This window comes from Bos indicus, chromosome 29 (genome assembly GCF_029378745.1).
Source record: "Bos indicus isolate NIAB-ARS_2022 breed Sahiwal x Tharparkar chromosome 29, NIAB-ARS_B.indTharparkar_mat_pri_1.0, whole genome shotgun sequence".
Taxonomy (NCBI): domain Eukaryota; kingdom Metazoa; phylum Chordata; class Mammalia; order Artiodactyla; family Bovidae; genus Bos; species Bos indicus.
Window position 1 is genome coordinate 23,685,472 of NC_091788.1, and position 13,306 is coordinate 23,698,777.

The window sequence follows — 13,306 nt, forward strand, 5'->3', positions numbered from 1 at the left end:
CCTACAATTAATATACAACTGACAGAGGCCTTTGAGGGAATAAAAAGAACATGGGCTCTTTCACACATGGCTGTGCTACTTGATCTATTTCCCCTCATTTGCTACCTATAAAGGATTTCTCAAAGTGAAATGATACACGGTTGGCATTCAATACATAAAAATATGGCTTTTATAGTACCATTTTTGCAGCAAGACTTTATTGGGCAATAAAGAAAGCAATATTCCTGTTGTTTAATATTTCAAAAATATTAAACATGTACACAGTTCTTAGTAAGGATATTGATGAACACTTTCTGGAAGAAGAAATCTACCAGTTAATAGCTAGATAACCAGAGGCAATTTATCAAACATCTATGTACCTCAGTTTTTGTCCATCAAGCATAGATTACCAAAATTCCCACCTGATGGGTTGTTTTGAGGATAAAATCAGTTAGAAAATGTGAAGATCTTGCAAGAGTGATGAATATGAAGTAATCATATAATCTTCCCTATTACTAATATTCATCTTTATATCTATAAACTCCATAACCTTTCCATCCTTCAAGTCTAATCACCCCCATGCAATCTGGTCTGACTGTTCTCAATTTCTCTCTGATTACTGTCCTCCCTAGTTACCTACAAACTTACAGTTTTGACCATATAATTTTACAGTTAATTATAAGGGCTTCTCTGGTGGCTCAGATAGTAAAGAATCTGCCTACAATGCCAGAGACCCAGGTTTGATCCCTGGGTCGGGAAGATCCCATGGAGAGGGGCACAGCAACCCACTCCAGTATTCCTGCCTGGATAATCCCATGGACTGAGAATCCTGGAGGTTACAGTTCATGGGTTGCAAAGAGTTGAACATGACTGAGTTACTAACACACAGCTTAGATGGTAACCTGTATCAGAAAGCTATTGGTTGTTTCATGTCTGTTGATTTTTGTCTCCAACTTGGTATTTTAAAGTCCCTAAGGGGTGAATTCTCTGCATCCTTCCTAGCACCTAACTTAATAAGACCACAGCAGGCTTATTTTTGTGGATATAATAAGTATAACAGCATCACAATCCTTGTGAAGAGTTGTTTTTTAATAATTGTCTAGTTTCTTCCTCTTCATCATTGCTCAAGTGATCTCCATTTAGATCAGAATTGAGATTTCTGGCCCTCCATACACTGTGCACAGCTTCAGGGCATGGCTCCAAGTTGTTTAATCTGCTCCATGGCTGGTCATACTTCCATTAGGAAAGTGTTTGTCATTGAAAAGATACTAATCCGGGCCAGGGGTGGCTTAAAGGATACTCTCTATAGTTAGTTTGAGGTCTGTTAGAATAATTCCCTGAAATGTCTTTCATTTTAGAACTGAAATGGATAACATTGCATAGTCCTGTTGTATAAGCCCAGATAGGCTGAGGGTGACCAAATGAACCTTAGGTTCACACCTGAGTTTAGTGAGATGAATATTATTCTGACATCATTTTGTGAAATTATATTTTTGAAATGTTTATCATCAAAACTGAGGAAGGCCATTTGCCTTCCCTGAGAAGCCCCCCAAATAGACCCAATTTAACTTGCAGTTAAGCAGCTTCAGGCTTATATATGCATGGCTGGATGTGCAGGGAAGCAGGACACTTGCAGAGGGCTGAGAGGACACGTTTCTCATCTGATTTAACTCTGTACTAATACCCACTCTAAGGCTTTGCTAGGGGACCCAGAATACCTCCTCCACTAGAAGTTGGGAAGTGTTCTTCCTCTATTCTGTGTCCTGACTATACCAGTCTGTTTCCATATTATTTCCAGCCCCAGGTGGTATCTGCCCTGTTTCTCTGTCCATTCAAAGATGGCAATTTTATGCCATGCAGCTGAGGTCCTCTGAGTCCTCAAACAATAGCCCCACATACTTCACACTGCTGCTAGTTAAATGCATGCTAACTGCTAAGTCACTTCAGTCGTGTCTGACTCTGTGTGACCCCATAGACGGCAGCCCACCAGGTTCCCCCATCCCCGGGATTCTCTAGGCAAGAACATTGGAGTGGGTTGCCATTTCCTTCTCCAATGCATCAAAGCTATTTAAAACAGCGACAGGGCCAGGTGGTATCTGCCTTTGGGAAGTCCCTTAAATAATAGTTCATTTATTACTTGCCTGAAACCCAAATCTTAAGTTCTTTGGCAACATGTGTCAATTTTGAAGTTAATGAGATATCATTAAATATTATCAAGGAAGGTTGGGGGACAGGGGCTATTTCAAGAAAATACTTTGGCATGGAATGAAACAGTGAATGATGAAAATACTATTGTTTGCAAATAGAGAAAATCCAAGGAATATTATGAGATGGATATGTATGCCTCTGTCTCTTAAATATTCTTAGCTTGAAATACTGTGGTCCACAGAGATATTTTCACCACCTGGCACATCTCTACTCTGGAACGGAGGGAAAGCACATTTGAGCCATTTTTGCTTAAAAAACTTTTTATGCCAACTCCTTTCAGATCATAACAATTCATAAAACTCATGTTTCTTCCCTTTTTGCTCTGCCTGTTAGGATATTCCTAAATGTCTTGTTAGCTCTCACGGTTAGTATGTTTCCTTTATTTTTCAAATATTTCTTTGTTAATAAGTCTATTGAATGTGTGTTCTTTGTATGTAGTAACTACTTTTAAGAGGCAGGGGATAAATGAATGAGTGAAAGATCAAACATAATTACTTAAAAATCTACTTGGCACCAGTTCTCATGCTCTTCCTTCCCCATCCCTTGCTTTCCTTTTTCACTCAGATTCATATCATCAGAAATACTGGGAAGGTAATGGCCTCAGTGGATAGCCTTAGGTGCTATCAGATTAATTGTCAAGAACCTGCCACCTTGACATCCTGCCCCTGGTCTAGCTGGAGGGCCTAACTACACAGTCCTTGAGTCCCTTAGATAAAGCAATCCCCCAATCTCTTGATTCAGATGGAACATAGCAACTCTTTGTCCAGGTCTCACTCATATTCTCCTTCTCTGTCTCATTGGCCCCCAACTGCTCTGCTTAGCATCTCCCTTGTCTGTGGACTCATCACAGGTCCCCCCACTCCCAGACAGCCTTACAATGTTAACATACTAAAAGCAGAAGGTTGGGATCAAAGGCACTGGGATTATGGCCTCTGTGTGCTGCTTACTGACTGGAATTTGGGATGTTATCTTAATCCTTGAGATCTTATTTCCCTCACCTTTAAAATGACAATAGTAAAAGGGCTTCCCTCCTAAGGTAGGTATGAGAACTAAATTAGATAATGCATGAGGTTCCCTGACACACAGTATAGGGGTTTAGTTCAAGCTAATGGCTCACATTTACTAAGCACTCAAACCATAACTGCTGAATGGTTTTTTCCCCCTATGTTAGCTTATTTAATCCTCACAGCAGCTTATGAAGTTGGCACTTCTGCAAATTGCTCAGTGCCTGGCAGAAAGTAAGCTCTCCATAAATGTTAGCTCTTGTTAGAATCACTGTTGCTGTCTTCATCAGACAGACAAGGACAGTTAAATGTTAACTCATACTATCTACTACTTGCTAGGACTTTCACATTTAGAAGCACTTAGAATGGATTGGGGGCAGAAGGAGAAGGGGACGACAGAGGGTGAGATGGCTGGATGGCATCACCAACTTGATGGACATGAGTTTGGGTAAACTCCAGGAATTGGTGATGGATGGGGAGGCCTGGCGTGCTGCGATTCATGGGGTCGCAAAGAGTCAGACACGACTGAGCGACTGAACTGAACTGATATTACAAAAAAAATCCATGAGGAAATATTATTTAATCATCGTATATGGAGGAGGTTTCAGTTCAGTTCAGTTCAGTCACTCAGTTGTGTCCAACTCTTTGCGACCCCATGAATCGCAGCACGCCAGGCCTCCCTGTCCATCACCAACTCCCAGAGTTCACTCAGACTCACGTCCATCGAGTCAATGATGCCATCCAGCCATCTCATCCTCTGTCGTCCCCTTCTCCTCCTGCCCGCAATCCCTCCCAGCATGTTTTTCTGGAAGTCTCTTGCTTTTTTGATGATCCAGCGGATGTTGGCAATTTGGTCTCTGGTTCCTCTGCCTTTTCTAAAACCAGCTTGAATATCTGGAAGTTCACGGTTCACGTATTGCTGAAGCCTGGCTTGGAGAATTTTGAGCATTACTTTACTAGCGTGTGAGATGAATGCAATTGTGCGGTAGTTTGAGCATCCTTTGGCATTGCCTTTCTTTAGAGAGGTTAAATAGTTTGCCAAATGCAGCTCAGCTAGAAAGTGGCCTAGTTGGGATCTGAATCCCAGCAATCCCATATGTACTTGAAACCTGCCTTTCCTGTATGTATCACACTGTTACTCACTAAGGCTTCATAATCCTCCACCTGCCTCAGTGAGGTTCATCATAGGGGGCATCTCCAGCCTCTACCTCTTTTTATTTTCACTCCTCTGGGAACCAGGCACTGGGCAATGACAGCAGAGCCCAAATCATTCGTAGACCACTTCAGTCAACTCTGACACATCAATCAATAAAAAGTGAAACCCCCTTCCCAAGAGATTCCAGTGGAACATTTTCTGGTTGTTTATGTTGCTTTGCATGTTCACACGGGTTGCAGCAGCTGCTCTGACAAGTAAATGCACACCAAGCTGTTTACAGTGACCAGAAAGCGGACTCCAGAGTCTGGGAACTTAATTCATACAGCAGAGTCCCATAGAGGAGACCATAACGAGGGGCTAAGAGGTGCCACATCCCAAAGAATAGCTACATGTGTATAAGTTGTAAAGAATCAATGAAGACAACAAACTTATCCTGATAAGTTCCATAAAACAGGTGCAAAAACATGGTTGTGACAACATATAGATCAGATCAGATCAAATCAGTCGCTCAGTCATGTCTGACTCTTTGTGACCCCATGAATCGCAGCATGCCAGGCCTCCCTGTCCATCACCAACTCCTGGAGTTCACTCAGACTCACGTCCATCGAGTCAGTGATGCCATCCAGCCATCTCATCCTCTGTCGTCCCCTTCTCCTCTTGCCCCCAATCCCTCCCAGCATCAGAGTCTTTTCCAATGAGTCAACTCTTCGCATGAGGTGGCCAAAGTACTGGAGTTTCAGCTTTCGCATCATTCCTTCCAAAGAAATCCCAGGGCTGATCTCCTTCAGAATGGACTGGTTGGATCTCCTTGCAGTCCAAGGGACTCTCAAGAGTCTTCTCCAACACCACAGTTCAAAAGCATCAATTCTTCGGTGCTCAGCCTTCTTCACAGTCCAACTCTCACATCCATACATGACCACAGGAAAAACCATAGCCTTGACTAGATGGACCTTTGTTGGCAAAGTAATGACTCTGCTTTTGAACATGCTATCTAGGTTGGTCATAACTTTCCTTCTAAGGAGTAAGCGTCTTTTCATTTCATGGCTGCAGTCACCATCTGTAGTGATTTTGGACCCCAGAAAAATAAAGTCTGACACTGTTTCCACTGTTTCCCCATCTATTTCCCATGAAGTGGTGGGACTGGATGCCATGATCTTCATTCTCTGAATGTTGAGCTTTAAGCCAACTTTTTCACTCTCCACTTTCACTTTCATCAAGAGGCTTTTGAGTTCCTCTTCACTTTCTGCCATAAGGGTGGTGTCATCTGCATATCTGAGGTTATTGATCTTTCTCCCGGCAATCTTGATTCCAGTTTGTGTTTCTTCCAGTCCAGCGCTTCTCATGATGTACTCTGCATATAAGTTAAATAAATAGGGTGACAATATACAGCCTTGACGAACTCCTTTTCCTATTTGGAATCAGTCTGTTGTTCCATGTCCGGTTCTAACTGTTGCTTTCTGACCTGCATACAAATTTCTCAAGAGGCAGATCAGGTGGTCTGGTATTCCCATCTCTTTCAGAATTTTCCAAACAACATATAAGAGGTAGGCAATTTTATTATTATTAGAGAGCTATGAGAGTGTCTCTGTTAATTTAAAATTCTTTCTAATCACTGTTCAGTTCATTTCAGTCACTCAGTCGTGTCCGACTCTTTGTGACCCCATGGACTGCAGCACGCCAGGCCTCCCTGTCCATCACTAACTCCGGGAGCTTACTCAAACTCATGTCCATTGCGTCGGTGATGCCATCCAACCATCTCATCCTCTATCATCCCTTTCTCCTCCTGCCTTTAATCCTTCCCAGCATCAGGGTCTTTTCCAATGAGTTGGTTCTTTGCATCAGGTGGCCAAAGTATTGGCGTTTCAACTTCAGCATCAGTCCTTCCAATGAATATCCAGGACTGATTTCCTTTAGGATGGACTGGTTTACCTCCTTACAGTCTTATTTCTCAAGAGTCTTCTCCAATAGCACAATTCAAAAGCATCAGTTCTTCAGGGCTCAACTTTCTTTATGGTCCAATTCTCACATCCATACATGACAACTGGGAAAACCATAGCTTTGACTAGATGGACCTTTGTTGGTAAAGTGATGTCTCTGCTTTTTAACATGCTGTCTAGGTTGGTCATAGCTTTTCTTCCAAGGAGCAAGCATTTTTCAAATTTCATGGCTGCAGTCACCATCTGCAGTGATTTTGGAGACCAAAAAAATAAAGTCTGTCATTGTTTCCATTGCTTCCCCATCAATTTGCCATGAAGTGATGGGACCGGATGCAATGATCTTGGTTTTCTGATAGTTGAGTTTTAAGCTTACTTTTTTACTCACTTGTAGACATTAAAAAATGACTTCCATCTATCCAGTAACAGACCAACTGAATTGGAATCTCTAGTTTGTGATATCCCATTGTAAGTGTATTTTAAAAGCTATGCAGGTGAATCTACTGTGAAGCAAAGTTAAGAATCCCTGGTTCGGGGGTAAAACATCATCAGGATTTCGACAAGCAGAAAGTGGGATAGAGAGACAGTCAGGGAAAAGCATACAAGCAAAGGAATAAAGACTGCAGGGTTTTAAAAGACTGGAAGAAATATTTGAGGAGGCTTGAGAATCCATGTTAAGCATGAGAGGGAGCAGAGGAAAATAAAGATTCAAAGGCAGAAGCAAATCATAGAGACTGACTAACATCCAAGGGAGTTAGAATCTCATTTACAAAATATGTAAAATCCTGCTCTTCATACATGGTATTATTAATATATATTTTCATTTCTAAATGACCAAGATAGCTATGCCTGGAAAAAAGGAACTGCTCAGAGCTTCTGTGTTAATACTGAGAATCAGACTCCCACCACTGCATCCAAACACAGAGTACACTGGACCCTACAGTAACAAGGCAGCACTCTCATCTTCAATAAATGTGAAAAATGAAAGTGTTAGTCGCTCAGTCATGTCCAAGTCTTTGCGACCACATGGACTGTAGCCCACCAGGCTCCTCTGTCCATGGAACTCTCCAGACAAGAATACTGCAGTGGGTAACCATGCCTTTCTCCAGAGGATCATCCCAATAAATACTAGCTAGTAGCAATGGCACCCCACTCCAGTACTTTTGCCTAGAAAATCCCATGGACGGAGGAGCCTGGTAGGATGTAGTCCATGGGGTCGCTAGAGTTGGACATCACTGAACGACTTCACTTTCACTTTTCACTTTCCTGCATTGGAGAAGGAAATGGCAACCCACTCCAGTGTTCTTGCCTGGAGAATCCCAGGGACGGTGGAGCCTGGTGGGCTGCCGTCTATGGGGTTGCACAGAGTCGGACACGACTGAAGCGACTTAGCAGCAGCAGTAAATCTTTGTGTGTCCATCTCTCCTGGAATTATAAACAAGCAAATGAGAGAGAGACAGGGAAACAAACGAGACTCATAAACTCCCCAAGAAGGATGATTCTGTCTGTCTCTACAATACCTAAACTAGTCATTTCTTCAACTGTATGATCAGTATACTTCAGGAGAAAGACGCAATGGGAAATCTTGCAAGGCTGCTGTTCTTTATGACATGACTAACATTAGATGTTTACAGTAACTGATGAAGTCAATACAGCAGGTGTTATCCTCATCTAAGAAAAATGGCATGGAGTGACATGTGACTGTTCCCTTAAAAGCCTAGAACTGCCACATTTTAGATTCCAACATATGCCGTCCCTGCTATTGTCTGGGGAAAAAGCATAGCTGAGTGCATGTTCCTAAAATACTTAAAAGAAGACTGTCTTAGATGCCACTATTGCTTTTAAATGTAAGCATTAGTAGCTGATGTTATTTACAGCTTATTTTATGTGCTAATTTTCAGTGCTATTAAGATACGTTATTATGATTCCATATATTTCAAGTTATAAATCCCCCAAGAACAGAGATCTTATCTTCTTCAAACCCATATTCCCAGAAGGCTTAACACAGTACTGGTGTAATGGTTGTTCTTAATAAATACTTTTTTTCTGAAACAAAAGACTCACATGATGTTGTGATGTTTGGCATCTTATGTTACTCACTGCGGTCTACACAACTAGTTGTGTCAGCCCCAATACAAGATAAAGTTGTCCTGATAGAGTTCTATCTATTCCTTCAATCATCTGACACATATGCATTGAATGCCTACATTGTGTGTACACGATAAAGCAACGAATGTACAGTGGTGAAATACAGACAAGGTTTCTGCCCTCCAAGGATCTGTACATTTGTGGCAGGAGACAGTTACACATATGCATATGCACAATACATATGAAAACAAAAAAAATGCTATAAAAGGCATAAAAGAGTGTGATATATTGCAACTACTTCAGATAAAATGGTCCGGGAGAGTCTCCTCAAAAAAGTGGCATTTGAGCTAAGAATTAAATGAAGAAAGAGGTTTACAGATAATAAGTACTAGAGAAGGTGTTAAGAAAAGGGGAACTTCCTACACTTCTGGTGGGAATGTAAATTGGTGTAGCCACTGTAGAATGGGCTTCCCTGGTGGCTCAGTGGTTAAGAACCCTCATGGCAATGCAAAAGATGTAAGACATGAGTCTGATCTCTGGGTTGGGAAGATCCCCTGGAGGAGGGCATGGCAACCCACTTCAGTGTTCTTGCCTAGAGAATCCCCATGGACAGAGGAGCCTCGTGGGCCACAGTCCATAAAGTCACAAAGAGTTGGACATGAATGAAGCGACTTAGCATGCAGGCATGCACTGTGGAATGCAGTATGGAGGTTCCTTTGAAAAGTAAAAATAGAACTATGATATGATCTAGCAACTCCACTCCTGGGTATATGTATGGAAAAACAAAAACTTTAATGTAAAAAGATACATGCATTCAATATTCATAGTAGCACTTATTTGCAAAAGGCAAGATATGGAAACAACCCAAGTGTCCATCAACAAATGATCAGCTTAAGAAGATGTGGTATATATGTGTGTATACACACATACACATGATGGAATATTACTCAGTCATAAAGAAGGAACAAACTACTGTCTTTTGCAGCAACATGGATGGATGTAGAGAACATTATATTAAGTGATATGTCAGAGAAAGAAAAACAATATATGATGTCAATTACATGTAGAATCTAAAAAAAAAATGATACAAATGAACTTATTTACAAAACAGACTCACAAACATGGAAAACAAACTTTGGGATACCAAAAAAGGAAGTGGAAGGAGGGAGGGACAAATAGGAGTATGAGATGAACAGATACAAACTATTATACATAAAATAGATAACAAGGATTTGTTGTATAGCACCAAAAATTATTTCTAGTATCTTGTAATAACTTTGAATGGAATATAATCTGCAAAGAAAAAAAATATCACTGTGCTATACACAGGCTTCCCAGGCGGTGCTAGTGGTAAAGAACCTGTCTGCCAATGCAGGAGACATCAAAGATGTGAGTTAGATCTCTGGGTTTGGAAGATCCCCTGGAGAAGGACCTGCTACTCACTCCAGTATTCTTGCCTGGAGAATCCCATGGACAGAGGAGCCTGGGAGGCTACAGTCCATAGGGTTGCAAAGAGTCTGGCATAACTGAAGCCACTTAGCACACATGCATGCTATACATGTGAAATTAACACAACATTGTAAATCAGCTATATTTCACTTTAAAAACATGCAAGAAAACAGAGAGTGAGTGTTCCAGGCAGTGTTACAGCAAAGGCAAAGGCCCTAAAACCAGGTGATTTCACTGTTATGTGCAAGACATGAAAAGATCAGAAAGGCTAACATATATAAGAGAAAGCCCAACATGTGGACAGGGGCAATGTCACCTAAAGCCTGGAGGAAAGACCATGCAAAGAGTTAGAAATTTATTTTACATTTACTGGGAAGGCATTAGAAGGATATAACATGAAAGTGATATGATCAGATTTATACATCTATTATGCCAAGAAATATTCTGAACCAAGAGTGCTTTCAATTACCAAGAGGGAAAAAAAAAAACAAAAACCTAAATGATGGTCAGATTCCTGTTCTTAGTAAGACTCATTTACAAAGCTATTTTTAGTGAGGAAATGCAAGGGAATTCAGAGGAACAATTATCTAAATTTAAAATGTTCTAATTAAAACAACCCTAGTTCCTTGCCAAGGACTCCAGCTTACCAATGTTTTCCTGTGCAGAGCTGAAATCAGTTCATGGATGAGGAAAGTGCATCCCCAGGGAGGCAGAGCTCTGTTCCCCCAGGCACACCACTCAGTATGGCAGAGAGAAATCAGTAGGTGAGGTGGCCACGGCATCTGTCATCCTAGCAGGGACATTTATGACCGTGACAGGGCACAACTGATAATTACATCAGAACAGGCGTAAAGTGGGGTTGTCCCAGGCATTTGGGATGTAGGGTCACCTTTGACCTAGGCTTGCGTCTCTACTTGTACCAAATAAGCTGTGAGGCCAGAAGCAAGGTGTTACTCTTTCTGTGACTGTATTTCTTTACTGGACGGATGAACTATGGTTGCGTTTTCTCATTTACTGAACACCAATTACCAAAGCATCTCGCTGGAGAGACAGAACAATGAACCTTATTTTATGTTTACAGACTAGTACAAGAACAATAAACTGAACAGTAGAACAGCTACAGAAACATATGCCAGGATAGAAGCTCTAGAGTTAGTAGAGGAGAGGACTGATAACCCCTATGAAGATTTCAGAGAACGCATCATGGCGATCTGGTGACATCTGAGCTGAAGTTAGGGCAATGAGCAGAAATTCATTTTTGAATCAACATGATCAGGAGAAGAGAGGGTCATCCCTGAGTCAGAGCTCTGCTCCATTCCACCCACAGAGGGTCGGCACGTGCAAAGGTACAGAAGTATGTGACACCGTGGTGGTCAATTGCATCAGCGAGGTGATCTCTATGGTCTCTCATGAATAAAAAGCTAAGCATCCCACATTTATTGATATCAAATACAGTTTTTAAAAGTGAAAGTTTTGTTTTTAGTCCCCAAATGTAATATCACCTATATCAAAATTATATCTTTCTATCTCCAATTGGTTCAGTTCAGTTCAGTCGCTCAGTCATGTCTGACTCTTTGCGACGCCATGAATAACAGCTTTATTGACTATGCCAAAGCCTTTGACTGTGTGGATCACAATAAACTGTGGAAAATTCTGAAAGAGATGGGAATACCAGACCACCTGATCCGCCTCTTGAGAAATTTGTATGCAGGTCAGGAAGCAACAGTTAGAACTGGACATGGAAAAACAGACTGGTTCCAAATAGGAAAAGGAATTCGTCAAGACTGTATATTGTCACCCTGTTTATTTAACTTATATGCAGAGTACATCATGAGAAATGCTGGACTGGAAGAAACACAAACTGGAATCAAGATTGCCAGGAGAAATATCAATAACCTCAGATATGCAGATGACACCACCCTTATGGCAGAAAGTGAAGAGGAACTCAAAAGCCTCTTGATGAAAGTGAAAGTGGAGAGTGAAAAAGTTGGCTTAAAGCTCAACATTCAGAAAATGAAGATCATGGCATCTGGTCCCACCACTTCATGGGAAATAGATGGGGAAACAGTGTCAGACTTTATTTTGGGGGGCTCCAAAATCACTGCAGATGGTGACTACAGCCATCTCTTTGCGATTCATGGGGTTGCAAAGAGTCGGACACGACTGAGCCACTGATCTGATCTGATCTGAATCACAGCACGCCAGACCTCCCTGTCCATCACCAACTCCCGGAGTTCACTCAAACTCACGTCCATGGAGTCGGTGATGCCATCCAGCCATCTCATCCTCCGTCATCCCCTTCTCCTGCCCGCAATCCCTCCCAGCATCAGAGTCTTTTCCAACGAGTCAACTCTTCGCATGAGGTGGCCAAAGTACTGGAGTTTCAGCTTTCGCATCATTCCTTCCAAAGAAATCCCAGGGCTGATCTCCTTCAGAATGGACTGGTTGGATCTCCTTGCAGTCCAAGAGACTCTCAAGAGTCTTCTCCAACACCACAGTTCAAAAGCATCAATTCTTCGGCGCTCAGTAACAATAGCTATTTGATCTATTCCTATTCACATAACATCTATCTACTACGAGTTGCATATATACAGAAGTTCCTGGCCATGGAGTAAAGGAAGTATATGAAGACCCAGGTTAAATGCAAAGCTCTCCGTGAAGTTGCAAATCATGGCTTTAACAATAAAAAGAATAGGGATGGAGTATGAGACAGAGTGCTGAGTATGCAGAAACATATGACCATTTCCATTTTACACACAAGATAACTGAGGTACAGTTTAGAGAAGATCTTGCAGCATACTTAGTCATGGCAGAGCTGGAATCTGACTGCAGGGAGTCTGGCTCAAGGGTCTATGCCTGCAACAACTAAGCTGCACGCCTTTCAACAGTAATACCAAGACTGCAATGGACAAGCTTGTGTGCTTACTGTTCCCTAATTCATCTTTGCTTCAGAGCCCATCTCAGGGCAGAAGTTGTAAAAACACTGATTGGTTCTTAGCAGCAACCTTTAGGAAAAAAAGGATACGCGGTGAGCAGAGACAATGGATTTTCAAAATCAAATTTCCACTTTCTAATACAGCATTCTGAACTTTGAGAACCCATGGTCAGAATGCTTGCCCTCTGGGTCAGCTCAAATCAACATTAAGAATTCAGCTGAGTCCACATGACATGAAATAACTGGATTGGTTAAGGTTCTCATGGAAACAATTACATTCTTGATCAGTTGTTTGGATTTCATGACAGGTATAAGGTCTTAAAGGCGAAGAACTCCATATCCTAACCCCCTCTGTCCAGCAGGTAACAGAACCACAAGCAGAAAAGAGATGAAAGGAGACCTTGCAAAGATGATGGCAGCAATAATAGCAACAATAATAAGGTTAATTTGACTCTATTATATTTGTGCATCAATCCAAAGCTTATAATCTTTAAATATATGGCATCCCATTTAAATCTAATAATATAAATATGTGCATTATTATCCACATTTT

At 41.5% G+C, this 13,306-nt stretch overlaps 1 protein-coding gene across 2 annotated transcripts in view; it reads right to left on the reverse strand.

The window, feature by feature from the left end:
- NELL1 (neural EGFL like 1) overlaps nucleotides 1–13,306 on the reverse strand; it is a 1,057,189-nt gene that overhangs the window by 65,443 nt on the left and 978,440 nt on the right. The gene's annotated exons all lie outside the window — the stretch shown is intronic.